The following is a 27089-nucleotide window of genomic DNA, read 5'->3' on the forward strand; positions in this document are numbered from 1 at the left end:
TTAGTCCTGTCTCACAGAAAGAACTAATAGAACGGGAGGGCTATTTATGCAAGTGCATAACTGCTTGCTTTATGACAGGACTTTGTTCCGTCAAGGAAATTCTGCTATTTTTCTATTTCCTGTTATTGCCATCTTCAGGTAACAAACTCGGGAATCTTTAAGGAATGTTGTAAATTAATCCAACCCTGCGTTGATATGAGGTTAGTCACCGCAACAGTTCAGATTTCCTTATTAGCGAGGCACATCTGAACAGAAAAATCTGCAAAGGAGGTGGCAAATCTGGCTTCTAAGGAGTGTGCCAGAGCCGTTGCTGCCACCACAGTGGCAGCTAGTGATGCATTCCTTGGTGACTGAATCTGCTGTCCTGTGGCTCCTGCCAACTGAGGCGGTCACCTGATCTTGCCTCATGGTGGCCCGGACCTGGAACTAACTTTTATGAAGCTTAATACAGTAGAACCTCAGTTTTCGAAGGTAATCCATTCCAGAAGACCCTTCGACTTCCGAGGCGTTTGAAAACCAAGGAGCAATGGGCGGTTGGCAAAATCCATTGAGAAAAAAATAAAAACACGCAGCAGAAGCTGTTCGACTTCCAAGGCATGTTAGAAAACGGAAGCAATTACTTCCGGGTTTTCGGCGTTCAGCTTCCAAAACGTTCAGCTTCTGAGATGCTAAAAAGCTGAGGTTCCACTGTATATTAAAAATGTGTCTAAGCAATGTACAAAAAGCAAAAATAGACAACTTAAACAAAATATTACAAAAATGAAGGCTTTTTTTCAGCCGGAACTTGCCAGAACTGAGTTCCGGCATCTCTCATGTGGGTGCCATCGCCATTATAAGAGAACAGGAGAGGCATTCATGATGAGTTCCGGCACCTCTTTTTCTATAAAAAAGTTGTATTACTACAAAGTTGCTAATGTATGTAAGTCAAAATCAGGGCTCCCCGCCTCCAGCCGGAGCTTCCTGGAACCCAGTTTCCGCACCTGTCAGGTGGATGCCATTGTGATTATAAGAGAAAAAGGGAAGTGTTTGTGGTGAGTTCCGGCATCCCTTTTTCTAGAAAAATAGCACCTGTCAAAATAAATTCTCACCCAGGGTCCAAACAAACTCTCAGCTCTTCCACAAAAGTATCACAATAAGAAGAGTTTCTGGAAACAACGGACATTTCCCTAGTCTCTCACTCTAGACTTCCTTTCTTATGGGCAGAGACAAGGTGGATGGGTCCCATTCAGCTGCACTCTCCACACCCAGTTCCAGGTACAGCAGGTTTGTTGAGTTTCTTCACCCTCTGCTCTCTCTTCCTTCTCCAGCTGCTTGGCACTGAGATGGACTGAGATTCTCTACCAGCTGTATTATAAGGAAAAGTGTTGTTTTTTTCCAATACCAATGAAGTTTAGAGAACTGAGGACAAAACTAGGCGTAGCATGAGAAATCTATAATGACAATGTCCGATTTTGCCTTTCCTTTTTAATGAGCAGGGCCATAAAGCATTTTTGTCAGTCTGGGAAGGAGAGGGGCTTTAATCCTTTCTTCCAAGGACTTCCACAATTTAACCCCCATCCCCCACTGCTAATAGCTTCATGAGAGAGAGAGAGAAAAGCCAATGTGCAATTGACAAGAAACCTGCCCTTCTGAGACCTATACATCACTCAAGGCCATTTGCAACACTTACAGTTACAAAGATGGGATTCATAAAGCAGCCACCTCTGCAGGAACCTTGTACAAGGACGTCTATGAGACATTGGGGGGGCACTAACTTCCTGGGGGCAAGACAACAAATGCTGACATTCATTTTACCGTTGTTTTGTCTACTACAGAAACCTGAGCATCCCTCTTAATCCATCCAAGAGAGAAAGAGGCATGACATGTAGCAGCCAGGCAAAAGCTCTTGAGCAGGGTACAAAACAGGGATGGTAAAAGGTGTGCCCCCCCCAAGAGCCAGATAGATGTCTGCCCACCAATCCCCAATTGGCTCAAGGGGGGTTGGAAGAACCCCACCAAACAGCACACAGAGGGATGAGGGGAGATTGTTCTTTGTGGCAATGCTTGCACAGACAGAACATAATAGGATGGCATTGAATGCCACCAAATATAATTTCGTACTTCTGCTGCCCTTGAAAGTTTAGTTGGTGGGAGTCTTGGGAGGTGTTGGTTCATTAAAAAAAAACCAAACCTATTATTATGATTATGATTATTATTATTATTATTATTTACTGAATTTATATTCTGCCCTATACCCGCAGGTCTCTTTAATATAACAGCATTTATAAGAGCTTTGATATACAGTGGTACCTGAGTTTTCGAATGTAATCCGTTCCAGAAAACTGTTCAAGTTCTGAAACGTTCGAAAACTGAAAACTCAATAGCCAACAGCTAGGCCTCAGGATCTTGCACTCAGCTGAAGCCACGTGGCATGTTCAACTTCTGTGGTGTGTTCGAAAACTGAAGCATTTACGTCCTGGTTTACGGCATTCGAAAACCGAAATGTTTGTCAATGGAGACGTTCGAAAACCGAGGTACCACTGTATTGGAATTCAGCAACCAGTTGTGTGTTAGATGACACAGTGGATCTTGGTTAGGGGTGCAGGGTTTACACTTCAGGGGGCGCTAGTGAGCAAGTGACTAGGGATTATGTAATTCAAGCAGACTGAGGTCTGCCCACCCGGTGTGTCGCTTTGCACATGATGAATCTCCTACACCGACATCATTTCTGTGGAAGAATTGAAAGGTTAAATGTGGATGAGCAAAAATAAAATAAAGTCCTCAGGCGTCACCTGTGATGGGCTTTTGCATACATATGCATGTAATGTTTTCTTTAAGCCTTTACATGTCTGTATTTCCACTGGCAGGAAATACAGGAAATCTATGCCTTCTGAAAGGCAGGGCGAGGCCACTGTTCTAGAAAAAACTTTGACAGCAAAGATCAGCTTCACAAGGAGGGCTGGGTCGCTTATAGCATAGGCAAAGAAATTCCTGTTACTGGTTTATCAGATAATCAAATAGGTATGCTTTTAATGCATGCCGGGAAATAGCTTTCTCAACCCACAATGATACAGTTATTTATTTACCCTTTATCTTCTTGTCACATAAGATGACACCAAGCAGGGTAGCGGCTGTTTGTAGAACACACAAAAATCTATCACAAAGTATCATTTTCAATTTGAACACTGATCTCTTTATGAAGGGTTCTTCCTTTTTGTCTCTATACCGGGTATGGGGAACCTTTGGCCTTCCGATTGTTGCTGGACTACAACTCTGATCAGTTCCAGTAAGCAGGCACCATACCCAGGGATGATGGCAGTTGTAGTTCTGCACTGTTCTGTACTATGCCCGAAGGCTGGGTGCTACAATTTTGTAGGCATAGGTCACCACAAGCAAACAACCCAAGTTCCTTCTCCGAGGTAATATTCTTGGTCACAATACTAATACAGTGGTACCTCGACTTACGAATTTAATCCGTTCCGAATGCACATTCGTAGGTCAAAAAATTCATAAGTCAAAAAAAGCGATTTCCCCATAGGAATGCATTGGAAACGAAAAATTCGGAAAAATCCGTAAGTCGAGTAAACCGCATCTAAAATTCGTAAGTCGAGTAAACCCCATCTAAAACCACCAACGGATGTCCTTCAGATGTCAAAAAATTCGTAGGCGTGCAGGCACTTTTTTCATTCGTAAGTCAAAAAATTCGTATGTCGAGTAATTCGTAAGTCGAGGTACCACTGTATACAGTGCTATTTTTATAGAAAAGGAGGTGCCGAAACGCACCATGAACACCTGACTTGTCCTCTTATGGCACCCACCTGAGAGGTGCCAGAACTGAGTTGGGGGGGGGGAAGCCCTGCTAACACAGCGTTTAGAAGAGGGATGTGGAAATTTTTTTTAGACCAAGCAGGTGCACCGGGTTCCACTGAACATTGTGGGTGCCCGGGGCTTGTGTGTGATGTCATGCCTGTGCTTGACATCACACATTGCCGCTGCAGCGGGAAGGCCCAACGGAGGCCCCTCCCCATAACGGGAGGGCCTGGTGGAGTGTCCTGCTACGGCACATGACGTGTTGGGTCACCCAGCTCGGCACCCACAGTAAAACATTTGTGGATGCCTCAACAGCTATGTCCCCCAGAAATGGCACCCATGAGACCAAGGGCATTTGGCCCCCCCCCGCTAATTTCCTGGGGGCAAGACAACAAAAATTTTAATTTTACCGTTATGTTGTCTACTACAGAAACTTGTTCCAGTCAGGCAAAAAGTCTTGAGCAGGGTACAAAACAGGGTTTGTAAAAGGTGTGGCCTAGGGAGAGTCCCTATGAGGGCCAGATAAGCAGGCATTTGGCCCCTGGGTCTGAGGTTTCTCACCCGCAATTTAGACTTCATGTTGTGGTGGTGTATCTGAAACACTTAGCTGGTGCAGCAACAAATTGTTGAAGAGCTATTAGGGATGACATAGAAACGGGTGGGTGCCAACTTGAATAAAACATTGGGGGGGCCAGGTAAGCCCCACTCTGCATACTTGGTCGCATGATGCTGTGCACACACACCATTTGAATTGGGGGGGGGAGGGACTTCAGCCCTTAGGAGTTGGCTCCTATGCACAGAGTCAACTTTTCCCCACTGCTGCCACACACTGGGTCAACACTTTCATCGCGCTATCCACCATAATCCCAAGATGTCCTTCCTGGTTATCTTGTAGTTGTACAGTGGTACCTTGGTAGTCGAATAGCTTGGCTCCTGAACAAATCGGCTCCCTAATGCCACAAACCCAGAAGTGAGTGTTCCAGTTTGCAAATGTTTTTCGGAAGCCGAATGTCCAACATGGCTTCCATGGCTTCTGACTGAGTGCAGGAAGCTCCTGCAGCCAATCAGAAGCTGTCCCTTGGTTTTTGAACCATTTCGGGAGTCGAATGGACTCCCGGAACAGATTAAATTCAAGAACAAAGGTACCACTGTATAGTAATTGTCACTTAGAAACATGAAAAGGCCTATACTGTAAATAGTAAATCTGGGTTCCTGGTACAGTTTTACCAATGACCTATTGTCTTCTTTTTCTTTAAGGTGTATAGAGTTGTGCTTTGAACAAGGCAAGAAGCTATCAGCAACAACAGCCCACATGAGGTTCGAACTACTGTTACATCTCTCTGCTTGGCAAGAACAAAGCGTGTACCCTTCCGAGAAACAGTCAATGCCTGAGCTGTGTTGGAGAGGTCAGAGTACAGGAAAGATTTATCAACTGTGCAAACACCCTCATAAATTGGTTCGAGGTTTGCCAAAGCTTTTGGTTTAACTGCAAATATTTCTTTGGAACCAGCCGGCTGAGGGGTCAGGCTGGAGGTATTCATGGATGCAGCATTTTCAAGTTTTACCTCGGTTTCAGGCACCTGGAAAGCTATTTAAATAACGGAATAAGCCACTTGCACAGAAATGAGGATGAAACACTTTCAGCCTAAACCATTGATCACTTACAGGGAAGTGCTGCCAGGATTGCAGCACTGCAACTCACTCCTCAGCGTACTCAGAAATAAATCCTATTACATCCAGTGGGTCTTATTCCCAGGTATATGGGGTTAGGATTGCATCCTTAGGCACAATCCTGACTCCCATCCCCTGCCTGCAGTGCTTTACAGAGGCAGGGTCCTATGGTTGCACTGACAGGTTTGCTGTTCACAGCGACTTGAGCAGAAGGGGAGGCCGATCTGTTTGTTATCACTATTCGTGATCGTTGTGCCTTCTCCAGATTTAGATCTGGACCCAATAATCTCACATGTAATACTGGCATAAACCTGCCCCTTCTCTGCCCTCAGAATGCTCTGCTTTGGAGCTTTCCAGGGCAAGGAACATGGACTGGAGTCAGAGGCCTCGTTATCATCATTTTAATAATCTGTAATTAGTTCAGAACAGCCTCTGACATGCCAATCGTTCAGGTACCGAGTGAGTAGAGTTTCACAGTCCAACTTCACACGGCACAGTGTTTCTTCAGTATGTACCTGGTCACAAGATGTGCAGTTGGAAAAATGGGGGAATAAACACATTAGGTGTGTGTGTGGATTAAGCACTTAAATGTCAGGCAACACCAGGGACATCAAATTATATAAAATTATATAAAGGACCAAGGGCTTATCCAGGCCTCCATTTTGTGCCACGATTTGTAGGCACGAATCTGAGTGGTTTCTCCCTCTTTTTGTCTTGCTGCTTTGCCCTGGAAAATCCACTATTTACCACTTAATCGGAACAAACCTCAATCGAGTTTTCCACAAAATGGACGTTTGTACCAATTCAGTGTAAACAGCAGATTTTCCCAGGGAAAGTGATGGCACAAATGAACAAAATGCTTGGACCAGTGCCTGGAAATCACAGCACAAACAGAAGTGTGGATTATGAATGTGATATCTTCCATACTGCCTTCTCCTTGCCTTCTTTAAAATGTATCCTACTTGGCTAGCTCAGTCGGTAGAGCATGAGACATTGGGTGAAAGATTCTTGCATTGCAGGGGTTGGACTAGATGACTCTCGTGGTCCCTTCCAATTCTACAATTCTATTATGTATGGCCTTCCTTACAGCAAGATATACAGTAGATACATGAATAGACATAGATGGGCTGCATGCTGAGCCTCATGAGGACATTTATTAAGCTATCAAAAAATGAAAGAAAAAGCCCAGACCCCACAAAAGAGTCCAGGGAGATACCTTCAAAGTTTAATAAAACATTCACTTCATTGGGCTGCTGCAGGGGCGTAGCGAGCCGCTTGGCTGCCAGGGGCGGCAAGCCAAGCAGCACCCCGGGGGCGGGGCGTCGCTCCATGCACATGTCATCATGACGCATGCGCACGGAGCGACGCCTCTGCCCAGGCCAGCAAGAAGGGGCGTCATGCTTGTGGCTAGCGTGAGGCCCCTCCTCGCTGGCCTGCCCAGCTGCGTCCAGGGAGCCCAGCGGCGAAAAAAGCCACAGAAAAGGGGCTTCCCCCCTTTCAGCGGCTTTTTTCGCCGCTGGGCTCCCTGAGTGGAGCCGGGGCATGGAGAGGGGCAGGCGCGGGCCAGCGAGGAGGGGGGTGGGCGCGGGCCAGCATGGAGAGGGGCGGGCGTGGGCCACCCCACCCCCGGGCTGCTGTACAGATCTAAAGATTGATGTAGATGTTCAGTTGGGGTCACACCAAATTATCGTGCAAAATTAAGTCACATACATTTGACAAGTTTCAGTTTCACAGAATATACACACCCTGACACTTTGCAGCCAGTTCTAACAAGAAAGTTTTGTATGATGAATTCTTTAAACATGCCAGAGCAATAAAGTCAGGAGCACCGCAGTTCCTTGTTCTCGTAATGATCTTGTGGTCCACACCTCTCCATATTATTGTACCCTGAAAGAGGCATTGACCTTCACACACATATGCACTCCATCTTCAGCATATCAGTTTGCTTAGAGGACCAAAGATACATGTGACACAATAAAACAGAAGTGAGCAAACAGGTGGTGCCTGCAGGAGTGCCTAAATGATGTGCTGTTGTCCATGCATTGCCATGGTAAAATTTGCAAAATCGGTATATGATGCATAGATACTGGATTTTCACTTAAGCAATGCCATTATGTCAAAGATCACATAAAATAAAGGTGAGCAGAGCATAGATTAAAATCTCTGCCATGGCTGGTCTTGTGCTCACCACTTATATCTCAGCCTTTGTATTCCTCACCTGTAAAATATGACTATTCAAGTTACCTTTAGCGAATGACCATTAAAAGCAATTTTCCAGTATCTGGTTGAAAGTATGGGGCAATGTTTAAGTCCACCAGTCACTTACTTCTGATCAGTTTTAGCTGATTTACAAATAGATCCCAGTACTTGCGGTTGAAGAATAATAATCTATTTTGATACAAATATTTACCGTATTGGCCCAGATATAAGCCGCACCTTTAAAATTCGGGGGAGGGGGAGAGAGAGAGAGAGAGAGAGAGAGAGAATACCCGAATATCAGCCCTTAAAATTGGGTTACAGGCTGAAAATCGCTGCGATTGGTAGAATTGTAACTCCAAGCCAATTTAAGCCTTTGATCTTGCAAGTCCGCAAAAGTCACCGTACAATCGCTAAAATAAATCGCTATTCATTTGCTACAATTCCACAGGCACTCACACCCGTAAATGGAAAACGAACAGTCTCAAGCTCGCAAATCGGCAATAAAACATTTTTGGGTTCCGTTTTACCATATGTCTGTTCCAATAGTGATATCATAATAGCCAATTTTTGTAAGGTTGCTAATTTAAGCCACACTTTAACTTTTCATGGTCGGAATTTGGAAAAAAAAAGTGAGGCTTATATTCAGGCCAATATGGTAATTAAAAACAACAACAACCAGGAATATGATTGACATTGCACTGATGGAATGAGTTAGTCGGATTCTGTTATGACTCCATCTGGGGACTTTAAAATTCACTAGTTAGTGAACTTTAAACGATAGTCTTGGTGTGTGTGTGTGTGTCATAGCTGTCAACCTTGCTTTTTTTTGCATTGGGAAACGGCCATAGCTGTCAACCTTCCCTTTTTTTGCAGTGGGAAATGGTGCTGGAATAAGGGAATTTCCCGCAAAAAAGGGAAAGTTGACAGCTATGGTGTGTGTATGCGTGTGTGTGTGTGTGTGTGTGTGTGTGTGTGTGTAAAAGGAATCAGCCCAGGGTCTTTCTCTGCAAAGGAAGATAGATGAACAGATAACCAGAGCAACAAGGAAAGTTCAAAGCTTTATTGCATAACAAATGTTACACAGGTAAGGGTGTCCTCTCTCCCTTGTGAAGAGAAACACTGGAAAAGGGGAATTGAAAGTGAAGACATAACCCTACTAGTACCCTAAGCCTAGTGCACTCCCACCAAGGAGATCAGAAACACACACAAAGCAGAGGACCCTGGCCAGAGAGCTCTGTACAAAAAGGAAAAAATAAGGTAAGAGATGGAAGCACTGTGGTCATGTCTCACCTTTGGAAATCCCTGCTGTGCAATATTATGTGAATTTGCAACCCTTTTTCGTGAATTGGTTCTTCTCCAAATTGCCATTGAGAGTGCGCTGATTTTATTGCCACATATTATGGAGAACAAAAGTTCTCTCCCATAGAATCTGTCTTGTCTTGTGAACACAGCACTCTTATCTGCCGTGATCCTGACACTTGAATTGCCGTGATATTTTTCTCTCCACATGCATGGCAGCACCCCACGTTTCAAAGACCCACAGTTTCTGCATATTAAAGCAGGAAAATTCCAGATTGCTAGCTTGACAGTTCCATCTCAATCCTTTTCTCCTGCCTTCCTGTAAGCAAAAACCACCTTAGCACAGAACCGTGTAACTGTTCCGTTGCCATTCAGTCACTGGAACTATTTCTTAGCAAAGCTGATGCATTCTGCTCAGCAGATCTCACAAGCCAACTGGGTTAAAAAGAATTTTCTTAACTTGAAAGAATAAAAGGCTAAAATGGAATAAAGAGGTTTAGTACATGTTAAAAGTGTTACATGTGAATATATCACAAGCATAAGTGTCTCTAACAAACATTAACTTACTAGGTTGCCAAACACACAAGTTTGCCCTAGTGCACCTGCTTATTAGGGTTGCCAACTTACTAAATTCACATTTAAAGATAATGATTCATTTTAATCGCGACAATTCCACCATGAGATATTTGAGTACAATTTATTTAAGCCATTTCTATTACGGAAGCTTCTTAGCTGTAGACATGAAAATTACAAAAAAAAGCATACAAACAATGAGCCAATTAAAATTCAAAACAGAAACAGAATCCTAGCTGTAAGATTGCATTCCAGTATCAAGACTTCTGGTTTTTTGTTTATGCAAAACAGAAGCTACAGACAAAAAGTATCATCTGGGCTAGTTGGCAATATGGGAAGAAGCACGACGGCTCTGGCTATATTAGATGCTTCTCCGACATTGTTGCTACCATCAATGGCACGAATGGCAAAGTAGATGGAGGTGCCATTTGATTTTTTTAAGTTTTCTGCATTATACTGGAAAGATTGCTTGACCCCAGCGACTTCCGGTTTCAGACCAGCGGTGTTCACAGATGTGGCCGTTTGAAAAGCTGCATCCATTAACGCCGAGGGATTTTCACTCATTTTTATTTCGTACCTTTCAGCTGCAAAATAAAGAACAGCCAACAGGCATGCATTAAGATGTACGCCTTCAGTCGTGCATCAAGGATAGCAGCGACAGAAATCCTTTTCAATGCTTTTCAAACTTCCTATCCCCCGGAACCCTCTGCCCTCAGAGGACCAGATGGGATGAAATCCCTCTTCTCAGAGCAATAATGTAATGCTACTGTAATATAATATTACAAGGAGATAAGGCTGCAAATAAAAGTGGTGGTTGGCTCCCCCCACACCTTTTTATGCACACACACAGCAGTTTTACTGATTGATTGATTGATTGATTGACTAATTGATTAAAGCAGAATTTTGCACTTACCTTTTCCTTCATCAAAGTCATTCCCAGGAGCTGTCCAGGACAAAAGGAACTGATAATCACCAAGTGGTTTTATCTCAAGGTCAGTGATTCTACAAGGTGGGAAAACATCTTTTTTACTACCGCCAGGAGGAACTCCTGATACTACAAAAGCGCCACCTGATGCCACTCTACTGAAATTTCCTACGTCAACTTCGATGTCATCATCACGAACTTCCGGTTTTGGGGGATTCATATTTATTGCACCTAGAACGGTGGAAGGAAGGAAGGAAGGAAGGAAGGAAGGAAGGAAGGAAGGAAGAAAGAAAGAAAGAAAGAAAGAAAGAAAGAAAGAAAGAAAGAAAGAAAGAAAGAAAGAAGATTATATGGTGAGACTACAAACCTCCCAACTTCCCCATTATTTGAAAGTCCCATTTATTTCCTTTTGTGCAAACCCAAACAAAGACAGAATATATAGAATATTATTTTCTTAAAGCAGAGCTTTTGGGGTGGCTGCCCCTGTTCTGTGGAACAACATCCTGTTGAGATACGACATCCTGCCCACACTTTCTAAAATACTTTTTTTAAAAAAAAAAATGCTGACAAGCTATTCCAGCTGGATGAAGAGTTCTCTACCGTAGGTATCCATTTTGCATTGCTCTTAAACTAATCTGTTATTTTTTTGTGCTGTTTTGTAACCGTTTGCATTTTCTTTTCCACATTGCCTTGGGGCGTAACTGAAAGGTATAATAATAATAATAATAATAATAATAATAATAATAATAATAAATCTGCTCTAGATCTATTTTTTCTCTCTAACCCACTAAGTTGAGAAGCATATGGCAGATTTGAATATTGCAGGAAAGAAGGGTGTGCGTACATATATGTGTGAACGTGTCAGAGATATGTACTGAAGTGTGTATCCAGATCTACATAAAGACAATGACGGGGAGGGAAATGGCAGGGAAAAGTTTGTTTCCTTCTAGAGACGCCCAATGTCATTCACACTTTCAGAATCACAGAGCTAGCATACCACCAGTATTGCTATTTCATAACAAATCCTTACCATTATTTACAAACCCTGGTGCATAGAAAGCTTGACTTTGCCTACGGATCCTTCTGCCAGTCTTGCCTTGCCCGTGGACCTGCACTTTGAGGTTGTGTCGACCATTTGCTTTGAACGATGTGAAATATCTCGAGTAGATTCCGTCATCCTTTATAATGTCGGCACCTAGGTACATCGATATTAAAATTAAACATCCAAACCAAACACCTCACTGCTATTTTAAAAAAAGAAACCCTGTAGGAGATGTTGGTTTCACAGTATCTGCTCCTGTCAGTGGCGGAGTAAGGCTCCGCGGTACCCGGGGCGGCAAAGGAAACGCCCCGGGGGCGGGGCGTCGTGACATCACATTGTGACGTCATGACGCTCCGCCCCCAGGGCGTTTCCGGGGGTGCCGGCGCCGCTTCTGCAGCCCTCTTTTAAGCCGAAGAGCTCGCTTTTAAGCTCTCCGGCTCAAAAGGAGGCTGTGGAAGCGGCGATCCGATGACAGAGTGCGCCTGCGCGTGCAGGCGCACTCCGTCATCGGGCCGTGCGCTGCCGCTCCCAGGGTGACGGAGGGAGCGGCAGTGCGTGGGAATGGTGGGAGGGGCTGCCTCTTGTCACCCCCACGTGCCGCCGTTCGCTCCGTTGTCCCAGGAGCAGCAGCACCGCACACACCGTGCGCTGCTGCTCCCGGGGGGACGGAGCCAGCGGCAGCGCGTGGGGCTGACAAGCGCCGGCCCCTCCCACCATTCCCACGCTGCCGGTCACCCCGGGACCGGCAGCGCTGCATGGACGGGGTGCTTGGGAATGGCGGGAGGGGCTGCCGCTTGTCACCCCCATGCGCCGCCGCTCGCTCCGGTCGCCCCGGGAGCAACAGCGCACGGCCGAGGGAGCACCCCGTCCGTGCAGCGCTGCTGCTCCCGGGTGACCGGCGTTGCCTGGGGAGTGGCGGGAGGGGCGCCGCTTGTCGCCCCCACCCGCCGCTTGTCGCCCCCACCCGCCGCTTCTCGCCCCTGTTGCCCGGGGGCGTACCGCCCCCCACCGCACCCCCCTAGCGACGCCCCTGGCTCCTGTTCTAATGAAAACAGAAGAGTGCCTAAATCTGAATATGTAGTGATATGGAGTCATAAGTATGTTCATCCCTGTACAACACAGGCCAACGCAACTTGTAACTCCCCAACCTGAAGACAGCAATCCGGCATGCATTGTGGCCTTCTGCATGCTTGACAAGCTCTGTTTTCTGCAGTCCCGGGCAGTTAGCAAAATTAAATTTATTAAGCTCTTGGTGGGCTGCCATTGCTAAATATAGCCATGACTGCCTTTCCCCTCACGAACTTGCCTGGACTGTAAGAACATCATCTGAGCCCCTTCTTACATGGCAGTTTCTAGTTCAGCAAAATCTGGTGAGGCAAAGGTTATCCGCACCTGAGCCAGATGCTTCATTTGTCTTTGGGAGTAGGCCTATTCTGGCATCCTTCAAGTGATGAGGGGCAGGGCTCTCCCCCCCCCCCCCGCAGCCATAACTCAGCAGAAGCCCCTCTCAGGTGGACGCCATTGCCATTATAAGAGAACAAGGGAAGTGTTCAAGGTGAGTTCCGGCACCTTTTCTCCTAGGAAGATGGCACTGATGAGGGGGATAACTTCTGAAATGGGAAGCCGTTTCCACTTCAGCAGGCTCCCTGCACAATTTAGGGTTTCAAAATGTGTAGAGAATCTACACGAGTGGAGCAAGCTCCCCACTGCAGACGTTCACCACCAACTGATGGAGGATGACAAGGATGACAATGGGGCAGCTGTTTCCTCCATTCTTCATGGATTCTAATCACATGGAGGCTTAAAGCATCCAGATGGGGCTATTAGCTCCTTGTATATAAAAAAAGCACACATGGAAAACAGACCCACCAAGTGCCCCTATTTTCCTAAGGATGTCCCTTTTTCATTGGAGAAATGTTGGAGGGTATGGAGTTATCCGACTCCCGAGCCATCTGAATGCAATCCTGTATAGGGTTGGGTTTTTTGGGTTTTTTAAAAAAAGCTTTTAATGTTTTATTATGCTTTTATATATGTTAGAAGCTGCCGAGAGTGGCTGGGGCAACCCAGTGGTGGGATATAAATAGCAAAGTTATCATTATGGAATGGGACGTCCCTGTTTTCCTCAGAGAAATGTTGGAGGGCATGGGAAAGCATGGCATCTCCTTGCTATCTCTCAAAGGTGAAAGACAGAAGGAGTGAAGTTGTTACCACCTAGAAGGGTTTCGCAAAGACCCAGAATGGAGTTTTTCCTATTGGTCTCATCTCAGGGGTAGAGCATATGTCCTGCAGGCAGTTTATATGTCTGGCAACGCAAGCTAAAAAGAATCTCAGGCTTTGGGGAGGGACATAGCTGTTTGCCAGTCAGTTTTTTAGTTCTATGCCTGTTTGAGTCTACGTTTTAGAAGCTGATTATTTCATACTTGATATTACATTGAATGTTGTATTATGCTATTTTATAGCATTTAATTTCATTTCAGCTATGTGCGTAGTCTGAACTGGGACTTTTTAGTGCTTTGTAAATATCATAAATAAGCAAACAAACAATTATTATTATTTTTATGAGTCTACGTTTTAGAAGCTGATTATTTCATATTTGATATTACGTTGAATGTTGTATTATGCTATTTTATAGCATTTAATTTTATTTCAGCTATGTGCGTAGTCTGAACTGGGACTTTTTAGTGGTTTGTAAATATCATAAACAAGCAAACAAACAATTATTATTATTTTTTGTAAGGCTAGTTTTGAAAATACAATTGCCAGGCATCTTGACAAGCCACCATGTCGCATTAGATAATGCTAGACTGAAAGTGTTCCCATTCTGTGAGAAATGCGTAGTGCCTCAAACGCTTCAAAACAAGCTTACCTGCGCCATCGTCCAAAAGCTCTAGATCCACAGCTGCTCCATCGTCTGCTTCAACTGTGGCTATGACTTTTGCACCAGTCACAGGTAAGAACCCTTGGCTGACTTCTGCATGAATAACCAGCGGATCAGGAAACGTATGCCTATTTTTTATAAGAGGCGTCACAAGAACTGGAGGCACAGTTGCTGATCTTGCTCGGCTCGTGACTGTTACTGTCATGGTTTGAGCTGTATCGTGATGCTGCAGGGAATAAGTCCAGTCTCCTGCCTGGAAATCAAGTGATGATAAATAGAAGGATATTAAATATCCCATATCTAACTGTTTATAAATACAGTTCCTATTTCCTCTGGTTGTTATTATGCTTTGATAAGATGGGGTGTCATTTTTTTATAGAAAATATACCAAGAGCAGATAGTCGCAGCAGTGTCATGCTAGGCATTTGATGAGCTAGGAAATGAAAAGAAAGTCTCATGGCACCTTCCAGACCAGAGGTTCCCAAACTTATTTGGCCTACCACACCCTTTTCAGCGAAAACAAAATTTACTCAGCACCCTCCTGGGAGATGAAATATGCTTCCACCCGCCCTTGTTTTTATTCAACACCCCCCATTTGCACCCAAGGTTTCCGGTGCCCCCCAGGGGGTGGTATCTCCAACCTCTGTCCCAGAGCCAGGCAAGTGCTTTCTGAGCTTGGAGAATGAGGCATGAGACTGTGCCAGGATCCTAGAGCCCTGCTGCTTCCTTCCCTGAGCATGTGCAGAATGTCCCCCCCCCCTTATGCCTGCTTGGCTGTCCTTCCTCCAGCCATTTCTAGGCACCCTCTCTTCTAGGAAAAAGAAAAGCACTGTTAATGCCATTACAAAATCTTACATCAAGGAATCATAGAATCATAGAGTTGGAAGAGACCACAAGGGCCATCCAGTCCAACCCCCTGCCAAGCAGGAAACACCATCAAGCATTCCTGACAGATGGCTGTCAAGCCTCCGCTTAAAGACCTCCAAAGAAGGAGACTCCACCACACTCCTTGGCAGCAAATTCCACTGCCGAACAGCTCTCACTGTCAGGAAGTTCTTCCTAATGTTTAGGTGGAATCTTCTTTCTTGTAGTTTGAATCCATTGCCCCGTGTCCGCTTCTCTGGAGCAGCAGGAACAACCTTTCTCCCTCCTCTACATGACATCCTTTTATATATTTGAACATGGCTATCATATCACCCCTTAACCTTCTCTTCTCCAGGCTAAGCATTCCCAGCTCCCTAAGCCATTCCTCATAAGGCATTGTTTCCAGGCCTTTGACCATTTTGGTTGCCCTCTTCTGGACACGTTCCAGCTTGTCAGTACCCTTCTTGAACTGTGGTGCCCAGAACTGGACACAGTATTCCAGGTGAGGTCTGACCAGAGCGGAGTACAGTGGTACTATTACCTCCCTTGATCTAGACGCTATACTCCTATTGATGCAGCCCAGAATTGCATTGGCTTTTTTAGCTGCTGCATCACACTGTTGACTCATGTCAAGTTTGTGGTCTACCAAGACTCCTAGATCCTTTTCACATGTACTGCTCTCAAGCCAGGTGTAAATGGCTCCCCCCCCCACTTGCATAATGTATCCTTCTAGTTTAACTGTAGGGACACAAACGTTTGCTAGCACAGCTGCAGTTCCAACAAGACAGGCATTTCCTTATTTTCAAAAGGAGAAGGCACACAAGTAACAGAAGAGTTATCTGCATAGAGAGTGATATTTTACCTCTGCGATTCCACTAATCTGGAGCCGGGCTGTTCGTAGGTTGCTTTTATCAAACACGAAGTCCTTTGTACTGTACTTTTTCCCCTTGGGATCTTTCAGAATCATCGTTGGTGGAGTTGTGCTTGCGCTCCACGTAATGACAAAGAAAGTGTCTTTCCCCACAGTTTTGTCAATGGATACTGTACCAAACATCCATTTCTTGGCAGCTACTTTCTCCGCTTTACTTTCAAGCTGTTGGGGGGTGGGGAGAGGAAATAAGTACGCTGATATATTTGAAAAGTTTTTTTACCTGAATAGATCTGCAACGGGGATAAAATTGGTATCCTACATATCTCCATTGTTAAGACATGGAGGGAAAATAAATGATTTAGCAACTCCAGATCAACAGCCCTTCCCAGAGATAAGATGCTGGATGCTTATCCATTCCCTGCAGATGCCATAATTTATTTTCCTGCACCACATATATTTATTGTGATTGCATTGTGGCCTTTTACTGGGTGCTAGCCACCTTCTCAGTTTTAAACCAAAAGGTTTGCTGCAAACGCCAAGGGTCAAAAACATGCAGTTTAGGAGATTTTTCTGATGGCATGTTTGACTTCTAAATGAAGCTCAAAACTGGGACAACCTCTGATCAAATGCAAATCATGATCTCAAACAAAAGGTTAACTCCGTGAGACACAGCTCTAATTCTACAGGTAAAGAGAAGTAAATTTGCAGCCAATGCAAAGGGAGATTTGGGGGGCAACTGTAGGTGAAGAGAAGTCAGGAGACACAATCTGGAATGGGACCATGGTGCTTGTATTCAACTGAACCAGGACCAGTAAAAAATTGAAATGTTGTTTCTCTTCCCTGCCAAAATCCACCTCTGCAGATTGGACCGTCTCTGTGAATTCTGCCTGGTTCTCCCCCTGCACAACAGTAGCAAAATATGGACTATAGAATTAATTTTACTTTGTGCTTAAACTTCTTTCCTTCTTTCTTTTTTACAGTGCCTAATAGTAGTAGTAGAACTGCTTATTTTACTCCAATCTTTGCAATGCATACCTGAATAGATTGTGACTGATATCTCCACTTCCTGAAGAAATTCCGCTGAAAGCATCATGAGACCGTTGGAATTCAAGCTGTCAGTGGCAGCAAATTTCAGACCTCCTAGAATGCGATTGAAGGAACAGTTAGGATACTTGGTTAGATGGAATAAAAGGGCAATATGTTGTTGTACTGTGGTTTTTGAATACATCTGTGTGCAAAATACATCTTTGTGTCAGTAAATGCAAAGTAGGTGCTTAGAGCACTGAAAAGCAGTGACATTTCTGTGGGCAAGTAGGAGGAACATTGTGTGGGTGAGAGTAGCGTGGCGGTGGGGGGGGGGGGCTGGACCTACTAGTAAACTCACTCTTAGCAAAACCCCGGTTGGCACCAAGTGGAATGAGGGTGTGGCATTCTGCCCACTCACTTACCCGTCATGTCTGCCAGCATTTCTAGTTCTTTTGCAGCGCTTGGTCCAAAGCAATGGTGTGGATTATAGACCCACTATTTTGAACTTCGGCAAAGCAGGATTTTACTTGGCTATCTTCTCCATCTGTCAAGAGCACAATTTCACAGCCTCTGGTATTTGGGTACTTCTTAAAAACACCTGTATGGAAAAGAGCATTTAGAATCTTAGCAGCAACTAGGAATGTGGAAGCCACGGGGCACCATTTGTGTTTAAAATGAGTGAGAAAATGCTACAAAGCGCCGTTTAAGTGTGTGGTGTGTTGCTGCTGTTCTGTGTGAACTCATTTCCCACCTGTAACAGAAGCAGAGTTTGGTGAGATAGGTGCCGTATCTTCCATGGTTGTTGTTGAGTCTTAGCATTTGCTACCCTCACACGAGAAAGCCATGGCTAGGACTAGGACCATGGTTTGAAACCATGGAAATGTTGAACAAGACTATGGTGTGAAACCCCACTCAGCATGAAGCTCACTGGGTATCCTCATGCCAAACAGTCTCTCAGCCTGAGAGACCACCTTGACCTCCTCAGAGGAAAGATGGGATAGAAGACAATAATAAATAATTAAACTGAGAAGCTACCAGTTCATAGATGGCAGAAGCCCACACCTGGTGGAAGCCACTTTTGCCTCCAATCACTTCAATGGATCCAGAAGTATGCTCAAGCTAGAACCTGATCTTTCAGAGGAGCAGGACTCCCTCCAGAACTGGTGGAACACCACTTATCGAAGCAGTGGATCCACCTACAAATAGCATCTCTATCTTCTCTGCACTGAGTTTTAGTTTCTTGGCTTATATGAGACAGCATACCTGCTGAACATACCTCTTGTACACAACTCTTAGATACACAGCAGCCCTGTACACTTTTGCATCTGGCTACCCTACTAAGAAGATAGTAATATAAGAATCTGGAATTTTATTCTTTTCACCTGAATCCTGACCGCACTCCGGAACATATGTTGGTTCCTCCACCAGCTGAAGTAGGAAGATACCCTGCAAGAGTTTTGCGCACGCTGTCACTGCTGATCTGCTTCAATTGAGTCTGGACTGTTGCTGCGCTATTGAATGTCACTACTACCAACCCGGATCCCGCTTCAATAATCTGTAGGACAAATATTTCTTGCAGCTTGCTTCAAGCCGACCAATGCATTGCTCTGCATAGGAATAACAATAATATATTATTTAAAAAAAAAAAAAACCCAGCATTCACAGAACTGCCATGGGATCTGGGAAGCAAATAAAGAGTGACTAAAAATGCAACTGTCAATTATTCTTGTAAAAAACAAGGTGTGATAAACTTATGTGGATGTAGGCAAATGGCATATGTTCATGAGTTCCAAATAAACCTCATCCGTGTTGCGATTTCGGGCACAATCCATCTGGATGTTTTCTACACAGGCTCCCATTGAAATGGATGGGAGGTTCACAAGAGCACCATTCATTGCAATGGGGGCTTGTCCCACAATTCTGCTGTCGGAGAATAATTATCCTACAATGTTTTTGTGTCTGATATTCAAATTTCTATATGCTTTTATAGAAATATAAACTCTGTTCCAGAATGTTTCCCCCCTATTTGCTTAGCAGTTGTTTAGTTAGTTAGAAGATGTAAACCCTGCTTTTCAAATAAAATATTCCATACCCTTCAACATTTCATCCAATGAAAATAAGGATTCCCATGTCTCTAAATACACTTCCAGACAGGCCCATGCAGTGGGGGGGTGGGAGGCTGCCAGGTACACTTACCCCGGGCCTCGGAGGGCCTAAGCCAGGTGGGGGCCCCTGCCAGGAATTGGCTGTTTTGGGTTTGAGTTTATAACTTTAGTCTAACAAGACTCTGGTCCTCTGACAAGCTCTGTACAAGCCTGTCACCAGAACATAGAAAAGCCAGGGCGGCAAACACATTTACAGCTACCCATCCCAGGAGCTATATGACTTCTCCAACCACCATCATTGTCTAACATAACTTCTGCAGTAGGGTATTTCTGTAGTAGGAAGCCTTGTGCAGCTGTTGACGTTTCCTGCACAATTGAGAAACCTGAAAGACCTGATTGATCTGGCCAGATCAGGATTTTCCATGCCTCCTTCCATTTGCTTTCACCCCTGTATTTTTCACCTCCCATGCTCCATCTCTTCCTCTAGGTTCCCTGAAACCATTGGGGATTTAGGATGAGCAGACGTTGCATTCTACCTCAGCCAGGTTGCCCACCCCTACCCTAGAACTCTTCTCCTGTATGAATTAATTACTGTAGTTTCATATATAGCCAATTAACCAAATCTAAAAGGTAAAACCAAAAGAGGCTCCCTATCTATAAAACAGCGTAGTATTTATGACAGAAATGCCGATGCTGTATTGACACTTCTTGTCACTATTGCTGTCAGTTCCATCATTTTTGAACTGTCTCAAAATATTTCTTCTGAGTACAGAAAACATAGACTCATCCGAACCCATACTTCCAGAAACATCAAGTACTAGCACAAAACTCTCTCCTGTTTTTGCAGGCAAAGAGATGGTGGGGCTAGGCGGAGGAGCTGGTTTGTGGAGTTGATTTGGCAAAGTCAGGAGAAGTTTGTAATTACTTCCCAAGTGCTCCTGTAGTTACACATTTTATTCTGCATATTTGTTGCTTTAGTATTGTGGTTGCTTTTGTCACGAACTGAGTAACCTAAATAAAAGGTAAGAAGAACAAATCAAGTTCACAACCTTATAAGCAATATGTACCTCATGGCGGCCATTCCTTGGGAAGAGGGTGCTACAAAAGTGGACATTCTTTTCCACACAAAAAGAACAGATGAACATATGCCTGTTTGTTCTCTCGCTCCTTTGCTTGCTCACCTACCTAGCTTTTCACTCTGAGCAGTTTCCTGCCAAAGAAGGGGCATACCCTCCAACATTTCCTTGGTGGAAATAGGGACGTCCTAAGGAAAAGCGGGACATTCCGGGGTCAAATCAGAAACCAGGATGGGTTCTGTAAATCCTGGACTGTCCCTGAAAAAACAGGGACAGGTGGAGGGTTCTGAGGGCAAACTTTGAAGGCTACCTCAACTCTACTCACAAACCAGAAACATTTTGCAGAACCCCACACAATTATCCAAATGTTAGTTGTTCTGTTGCACAGAGCACCATGCATCTCACTTTCCTTCAGTCTGAACTATGCGCCTCAGCTACTTCATTCGATGTAGGGTTGCGCTTTTTTTGGCAAAGTTTCCGACGGCCAGTTGCCGGCTATGTCCGAATGTATGACAACCCTACTGTTGGGCCTAGTGGCCTGCTCAGTCAGTCTGGGTCTCTTAGCTTGTGCTGTATGTGGCTTCTAAAAATTGAGAGAAGGTTTCAAGAGGGAAGGACGGGGAGACTGCAGGCCCTTAAGAAAGAGTTTCTTCTTGAATTGCTAGGTCAATATAATTCAATTTTGGTTGGAATACTTTCTCCCCAGCCCTAACGCAATCTTATTAGTGAAAATACACACACAACACACCCACACACACACAAGAATTGAAGATAAAAATTCCAAATATATATTTAGCTTAGCAAAAATCATGCATTTTTGAGGCACTGGAGAAAAATAAATCCCAACTAAGACGTATCATACTTACCGATGGGATACTTTGCACATACATTATAGATGTTGGAGTATTTGATTTCTTTCTGGAATAAATTGGCACCCAGATTCATACAGCTGACTTTGTGGTTCAACTTTGCATGGTCTGGTAGTTCCATCAGCGAGTGGGACTACATAGCTGCCCTTGAAAGTAGCTGGGCACCTAATCAATATAACAGAAACAGACATGGTCAGTTTAAAAGTCAAGAAATAATTACACACTGGTATGATTGCATGCTATCTTGTTTTCTGTAATGCCACGACTGCTAAGATAAACTCCAATGCCCACCAGCCCACCCTGAAGAACAGATTGTAGAACTCTTCGTAATAGGCAGAGATGAAAGAGTTTGAATAAATTACAGTATATAGATGATTTCTAGACAGGTACTTCGTTTAGCAAACATGTGGTTCAGAACTCTTGAATAATGGTGTTGTCCCGAGTGAATCTCCACCCCCCCCCGTCTCTCCCACTTTCTCATTCATCACTTCTATGGGTGCTGCTATGTGCCCTCTGTCTTTGAGCTCTTTGCTCTCCTACTTTTAAGGCTCGCCGGGTTCTGGGAGGCTTTCTGGTAACTAACTCCTCCAAGCCATGCCAAAATCCATGCCCATCTTCAGCACACAGCAGTTGGCATCTTTCGTTTGGCATTGTGGACCACAGGAAACAAAATTGCCAGGTTAGACTCAGGTGAAGAGCAAACAGAAGTAGGGACAACCCACTGAAACGTCACCATGCCAAAAGAAATGCACTACTGGGCTAAATTGCATACAGGACTGTGGCTGAAAACTGTCTCCAGAGAGACTGAGTAAGCTGACTGAAAATAAGGGCTTGGGCAGAGAAAAAGTGGGCACTTGCCCAAGGGCAGGACATTACCCCCACTTTGCCCTAATGGGAAATCTCTTTCATATATCATCAAAGCTCATCCTCAAGACAATAATTCACACCATAACCAAACTAACGGGCCCAAGGCAAACATCACTTATAAAAGAAGAGATGCATCTGTTGGAGGTTTGGGGTGGTACCTCGTTGCTTCAGGCATGTTGTTTCCCCCAGGAGAGTAGAAAGGTGCATCGTTGTTATATTCATCAAAGACACCCCATCGGAGATGAGCCCACTCATGGACAAGGACTCTGCCTGTGGAAGATCAAGGATAAAACATAGGATACATTTTTTAAAAAGTACAGTATACAAGTAGAAATTATTGCCATGAAGTAGTGAGCAAGTATCGCTGAGTACCTCAGGCAGGTGGTAAAAATTAGTCCCCAAAGTAGAAGCATGTGATGGGGCTGGATGGTTGCCAGCATTCCCCAGCCCCTATAAACCTTTGGCGGGGGGGGGGGGGGGAGAGGGCACTCCGTGTTTTAGACTTGTTGTTTGATGTTCGTAGCTGGTGCCTGAGAAGAAGTCAATCAAGCCTGACAACCCACTCGGTGCCTCATGTGATTGATTACTAGCCTGGAAGGAGGAAAGCGACCCCCCCTCCTTGACAATTATAACATGCCCACCCCACCAAAAACCCTAAAATAAAACCTGAAATGTTGTGCAGTCATACCAACGGTTAAGTATCTATTATTATTGGATTAGCCAACTTTTCAATCTTAGCCCTCCTGCATTTTTTATTGTAAGTAGTGCGGTTTAGGGAATGGTGGAAGAGGCAGATTAAAATTGTGATTTAGCTTTCCTTGTTATGACCTGGGGACTGTGTACAGTGCAACGGAGGAGGCACATCCTGCCCAGGCCCGAGGCACATCCTGCCCACCCTCCTTTGATTCAGAAGATGAATCTCCCGCAGTACTCCTGTCTCCCTGACCACAAGGACTGCCCAATAAGGCGAGTGCCCTTTAAAGGCAGCCATCTTCTTTTGGAAGGTGGGGCTCGCTATGCACCCAGTCAAGATGTCTCAGTCTCTGACCCAGTCTAAGTGCTTCCAGAGGCATCATCATTATGCATCATTTCCTCAGTGAGGGCTGTGGTTCCCTTGTATTTCTGACTTTGAGTATTGGCTTACCCTCTTGATGAGACACTACTGGGTTTCCCCTGTGAGCCTTGAGCTCTCACAAAACAGTTCATTTTAAGTCAATTCTTAATGGCTTCAGATATTGCGTGGACAGGCAGAGTCCCCCCAACCCCAGGTGACCCCCAAGCAGAATAATGACTCAAGACAAAGTGCTATGGGATTAAAATTGGCCACAACTTTATTAAGTTTCAGATGTAGGGAGACCTTGGCTCAGGGATTGGGCGTTTATCCTTCCCAGTCCCCAGCCTGGGAAGACTTCAGGGTTATCCAGAATGTAGGTAAGATTCACCTTCTGTTGTGTGGGCAGGGCGGTCCCTCCCCTTAGCTGGCCAATCCCCTGGCAACGCCTCCCCAGGCGGGATTGGGAGATTGGCTGAGGTAGGTGGAGATCTCCAGGAATCCAGCCCGGGGAGGATGAAGCCAGCCCGAACTACTGGGATCCGGGGGGCTGCATGCGACCCACGCAAAAGGCACTCCCCGTTTGATGTGGGGAGCAGTCATTAACCCACGGAGAGTCTGAAAGTACTTGATACAGACCACATACACCTCCTAAATGTAAAGCACAAGACTTTCCTTTTTAAGAATCCTCAAAACAGTAGGAAGTCATGTACTTTATGGTGTGCAAGCAGCCACAGGAACGTTGCTGAAAGGAAACCAAGACACGTTTTTTGTGGGTTGAAAAATGTGCTGATGAACTGGACACGGCGATATTGCTGGTTCCTTATGACGTTTTGGTTGCCTTTAGAGTGACAAAGCATCTAAGTTTAAAGTGGCAAGGTTTCTTCAGGATTTTACTTACTCTGTTATTTTCGGGAAACTCGAATAGCATTTTAATAATAAAAACAGGCAGCCTAATCTGAACAAACAGGTAGTAAGTAGTACCTCGTGGTCCATAAGCGTCAAGCAACTTGTCATTTGTCAGGAAGTTAGGAGTTAAATGAATGTATCGCCCAGGTTCCCCACATCAGCCATACTGCAAGGTGTAGGGGTCATCTCCATGTTCAAGGTAAGGAGCTGCCACTATGACTTCTGCCTGAAATAAAATAGAATTCAGTTGAAAGATCACAGGAAAAGAAACAACAAAGTACCGTTGATATTAATGTTATATCGGATTTTTGCCTCAGCAAAAATCATTTATTATATTATTATTGGCACTTGGAGGGTCTGCGAATGTACACAGCCCAAATGTATGCATGCTTACTCAAAAGTAAGTTGAGTTGCATGCAGAGTGAGTATTTATTAGTTCACAGCCTTGTACTTTTCGCCCATTTATGCTTTTCTCTCCATTTGCCCCATCTTTTAAAAAAAAAAAAACACCCTAAGTACGCCTACATGTCAATGGCATTCTCTCCAGACTTACCTTATCGTACGACTCTCTAGTTACTCTTTGATAGTCAGCTTTTGTTTTCCACGTCGAAGGAATGATCACTTTTACAGCCTTGAAGTAAAATCTTTTCTGTGTTGCACCGAAGAGGTAAGTAGGATGCTTCTTGAACCATGGCCCTAGCAAGGAAAGGAAATATGAGACCTTGTGTGGTTTGGCAACTAGTATCTGCATTTGGGTTTGCAGAATGTGCACTTAGGGGTGGTGTACAATTTTAAAGGCTTGCCTTCCCTCTGCCAGGCTTGGGCTGTCTCAACCAGCAGTATTATTTATTTTTTATTTATTCAATTTATACACCGCCCTGTACCCAAAGGTCTCAGGGTGGTTCAGAAACAAGACATCAACATATAAACTCAAACCAAAAACAATAACCCAATACCCCCCCACCCAAAAAAAGAACCACATTCTAAAAAGTGTCAATCAGATCAACCAAAGGACTGGTTAAAAGGGAACATTTTTGCCTGGCGCCTAAGGTGTATAATGAAGGTGCCAGGCGAACTTCCCTGGGGAGAGCATTCCACAGACGGGGAGCCACTGCAGAGGAGGCCCTCCAAACCTCTCGAGGTCCCAGTCTTGAACAGAGACTGAATTGTATGTACTTTAACTTACGCTGGCTTCCTCTACACCATCTTATTGTATACTGCAATATTTTCTTGCAGTTCCCACCTATATACTTGTATTCCCACCTATGCATGAAAGATGCATGCAGCCTTTTTCTCGCATATCACATTTTTAAAAGTCACTAGTGGGTAAGAAAGCAATTCAACACATTCAGAAGCGTTTAGCAGTCGCACCTTTATGTTGTCGACAATTTGTTGTCTTCAGGTATCTGAGGGTTGATTGCAATGACAAGGTCTTCAAACCCACCATTGTTGAGTTTTTACCGTGGCATCTGTCACCCCATGTAGCACTTGTAACATCAGTGGGAGAAAGCCACCAACTGAACGCCATCTTTGCTCGTGCCTCTTACTCCAGCCTCATGGAGGAAAAATGACAGCACAGAAGGGTTATTTATGCAAGGAGAGAGAGGAGGAAGCTAAAGCTCTGCTGTATGTTTTGTAACTGGACTGGAAATTCTGACTGGCCCTAGATAACAAAGACACCCCTGAACAGAAAAGCTAATCACTGATGCAGCTGGTGGGACTCGGCTGTTGAGGGAGCTATGGGTGGGTTGTAGGGTTGGGGGTGAAGTGTAAAAATGGGTTGAAAGGGGGCAGAGAGGTTTGGCAGGAGGTATCAGGTAGGCAGATATCCTTATATTATTTTAACCCACCTGGGAGCTTATGGTGAAGGGAGGAAAGCCAATAAATAAACAGAAGAAGAGAAGAAGAAGAAAGAAGAAGAAGAAGAAGAAGAGAAGAAGAAGAAAGAAGAAGGAAGAAGAAGAAAGAAGAAGAAGAAGAAGACGAATGGCGAGTAGTAATATCACTTAGTAATGCAGTAGTAATATCACTTTGGCCAAACTGCAGAAGGCAGTGAAAGATAGGACGTGGCCTGGCATGCTCTGGTCCATGGGGTCACGAAGAGTCAGACACAACTGAACGACTGAACAACAACAACAACAACAACAACATCATCATCACTGTAAAACCACTCCATTAGTAAAATACAATAAAGGCAGGAATAAGGGATAAAACAAAAACATAAAACAAGAGCATTATCTACTCAGCACAGCAACATCTTGGTGAAATTGAAAAGTCTTTAAGTAGGGAACACCAATAAAAGAGAGCAGCTGAACCCCACAGGGCAGTATCTTCTAGGACTCAGGTGTTACCACTGACCATTGACCATTATCTAGGGTTGCCATGCCTCCTCTTTTTTCCAAGAGGACATGTTCTCTTTCTCAGGGGTAAAATTTCTCTCCTGGTGGATTTTTGAAAATTTGCCAAAATGTCTCTGGCTATACTTCTGGATGAAACATAGACATGGTTGAATACTTGCTTTCCTCTTCTTCTGCACCGCTCAGCAATATAGCACAGCTTTATAACCTACATATATTAGGAGTCCGTGCTTTTTTCTGTGGGGACGTAGGGGTGCACATACCCCTAAAGATTTTGTGAATCTAAGTTTGGCCTCATTGAGGGGCATTATTTCAATAGGAGTAGGAAAATGAGAGTACCCCTAAATATTCTTTTAGAAAAAAAGCACTGGCAGGGGGTCTTTTAAAGGAGAGTCGTCATAGTGTCCTCATTTTGCTCTTTTAAAATATGACAACCCTACCATTATCTGACAAACCTAGACAGCATCTTAAAAAGCAAAGACATCACCTTGCCATCAAAGATCTGTATAGTTAAAGCTATGGTTTTCCCAGTAGTGATGTATGGAAGTGAGAGCTGGACCATAAAGAAGGCTGATCGCTGAAGAATTGATGCTTTTGAATTATGGTGCTGGAGGAGACTCTTGAGAGTCCCATGGACTGCAAGAAGATCAAACCTATCCATTCTGAAGGAAATCAGCCCTGAGTGCTCACTGGAAGGACAGATCCTGAAGCTGAGGCT

At 44.5% G+C, this 27089-nt stretch overlaps 1 pseudogene; it reads right to left on the bottom strand.

The window, feature by feature from the left end:
• Window positions 1-8704: 8704 nt before the first annotated feature.
• On the bottom strand, window positions 8705-25471 carry LOC117047873 (annotated as a pseudogene).
• Window positions 25472-27089: the final 1618 nt, after the last annotated feature.

Source organism: Lacerta agilis, chromosome 6, assembly GCF_009819535.1.
Source record: "Lacerta agilis isolate rLacAgi1 chromosome 6, rLacAgi1.pri, whole genome shotgun sequence".
Classification (NCBI taxonomy): domain Eukaryota; kingdom Metazoa; phylum Chordata; class Lepidosauria; order Squamata; family Lacertidae; genus Lacerta; species Lacerta agilis.